The sequence below is a fragment of the Tupaia chinensis genome, unplaced genomic scaffold (genome assembly GCF_000334495.1).
Source record: "Tupaia chinensis unplaced genomic scaffold, TupChi_1.0 Scaffold000532_1, whole genome shotgun sequence".
Taxonomy (NCBI): Eukaryota; Metazoa; Chordata; class Mammalia; order Scandentia; family Tupaiidae; genus Tupaia; species Tupaia belangeri.
In genome coordinates this window covers 1,361,543-1,364,187 of record NW_006160045.1, presented here as the reverse complement: position 1 = coordinate 1,364,187, position 2,645 = coordinate 1,361,543, and positions in this window count along the sequence as shown.

The following is a 2,645-nucleotide window of genomic DNA, read 5'->3' as shown; positions in this document are numbered from 1 at the left end:
AAAGATACACGCGTACATATTTACTGTACATGTATTTTCAATAAAATTAAGGTTTATGTCCACATTTTTATTATCTTGGGGGCCATAACTAGGCTGGGGTACTGACATGATGGCTTGTCTCCAGCTAAGGATACCCCTCCTTTTATGAGTTCATATCACTCAACGGTTTCCCATGCCTCGGTTTGTCTCCAGATGCAATGACAGTTTTCTTTTTGCCATGTTATGTCATGTTTTACAAAGATGGGAGCGGGGGCCTGCTGGTCTTGTGACAATATGCAGTGTTTCTTGGAGGCTTTGGGGGCCCCAGTCATACCTTGCAAATCCCCAAAGAACTAGCAGGCCTTGAAAACGAGGCAGGTGACAGGTAGCAGTTGTGACTTACAGCTCGACCTCTGTGGGCAATGCTCCCGATCCTGGGTGTACATTAGAAATATCCAGGGAGCTTTTTTGAGAGATTTTTTTCCCTATAGTGTGTGTGCACTCGCCTGGAGAGACACAAGAGAGACAGAAAGCAAGAAATCTTCCCACGGGGGGTGGCCACCCATAATCACTTCTCCATTCTCTTCTCAGGATCTTGGGCACGCACGCACACACACCCAGTGTGAGTTTTAAGTTGCTGGGTCCAGGACTCGAACCATAGTCAACTATGTCAGAGTCCAGTGACGTAACCATTATGCCATCTGCTGGTCCCCCCTGGGAGCTTTTCAAAAAATTCTGCAGAGATTCTGACCCAGTTCATGCAGGTGGATGCCTGGATACTGGCATGTTCCCGGATGAATCTTCTTTGCAGCCAGGACCGAGAACAGACATCTGCCACCCCATGTTTTGCAGAGGCTGCTTCCATCCACCTCAGCCGGTCTACCTTTGCTTCTGAGTTAGTGTGTGCTTTTTCAGCTGCATCATCATGTTTTCCGAATCCTGCTGGAGAAACAGGAAACCAAGCTGTGTTGCAATTTGTAAACCTAAAGTAGGGCACCCTGAGGGCAATAGACAGTCCAGTCCTGAGAGCTGGGAAAAATAGTTGGGCTACTCCTATTTGAACAACGACGACGACACAAATCATTAAAAATTCCATCAACCGTCATTTCCCAATCTTTGAAGTGAATCTGTTGGACCTTCATATCTGATCATTAAGATCAGCAAACGTATTTTGGTCATCCACTCTGCACCACGCTCACATTCAGCCTGAGGTCTGCCTGGCAGAAGAGGATTAGAGAAGGATGAGCCCCGGGAAAGCTGGAGAGTGGTGTTTCTCAGAGGGTGTGCCATACCGTAAATGTCCGTGGAAAGAAGAAGTCGGCGTTTAGCTAACTGTGGGAGGTACTGCACCCAGGCGGTTCCTCTCCTCGTGATTCACAACGCACATGAACACCTTCAGGGAGCGAAGACATCCTACACTGCCTAAAGCAGCGGTTTCCAGACAGCAGTGACCACCAATTCCCTCCTCCCCCCCACCTTCAGGTAGCAGCTCTTAGCACAGAGTTAGTGGTCCCCAGACTACACTTTGGACAAGGTTATATTATTACAGGATTTTAGCTCCAGTTTTTTTTTTTTCCTGGGGGGGGGATTGGGAAATAAATCTCTAATTTATGGGGGAAATAAATGCTTTCTGCTAAAGTAATTTCCAGGTTTCCAAGCTTGATTCAGGAGGTATGGTCTGGGCTGAGGCATTGTCCGGCGTCTGTATTTTGATGTATGTTCCATGGCATGGTGATGCATTTGTACTCATCTCTGCCACTATACTGAGAAATGCCAAAGGCTGTGATGCGCGCCTGGTGGGTGATAGGTTACAGACGTGCAATAGATGTTGTTGAATGAAGGAGAAGATAAATCACGGTTCTGCTGTGTCCAGCTCCCCTAGCGGTGCTATGCCCCACTGCACCGTTCTAAATGTCTTTTTTAAACAAATAATTATTTACTTATTTAATTCCATTTGTTATTATTATTTTGAATTTGACAAGAGAGAAAGAGAAAGAGAAAGGAAAAGAGCAAGCCGCCAGGTCCAGGATTCGAATTGAGGTCCACCGTGTGGGAATCCAGCACCTTTAGCCACGACGCTGGTGACTAACCCTAAACACAGTCCCTGCCAGAGAATCTGAGAGGGAGAGGCTGGGCAGGGCTCTATCCTCTTTGTGCCTCGGTTAGCCTTCAAGTGGGTTCCAGAAATATTGGCTTGTTGCAAATTAGGTACATCTCTGTGCAGGGCCTGATGGTTCTTTCTATATCACATCTCATTGCCAGCTTAGAATATTTCTGAAACTTGTCACTTCTCATTTGATAGGCTGTTTGTACTAACATTGCAACGGCATAACATTTTCTGTGTATTACTGAAATTACTTTTATCTTCCACGTTGTTTCAGTGACAAATGGTTTGCAAGATTATAAATCTCATGAAACAGTAACGTCAAGACAACAGCGATCTTATGCAAAATTCATAGGTATTGTCTGAGAGATGTCAGCCAGTAGAGACAAGGATTTCAAGAAAGGCTATTATAAGTATTATGATGACTGCAAGTGATTATTATTAAACCACCGTTTGATACTTTTGACACTTGCCCAGGTGATTAAGCGCTCTGACTTGGTCACTATGCATTTACTGTACGCCTCCTAAGAGTCAAGTCCTACTCTGGAGGATAAAAGAATAG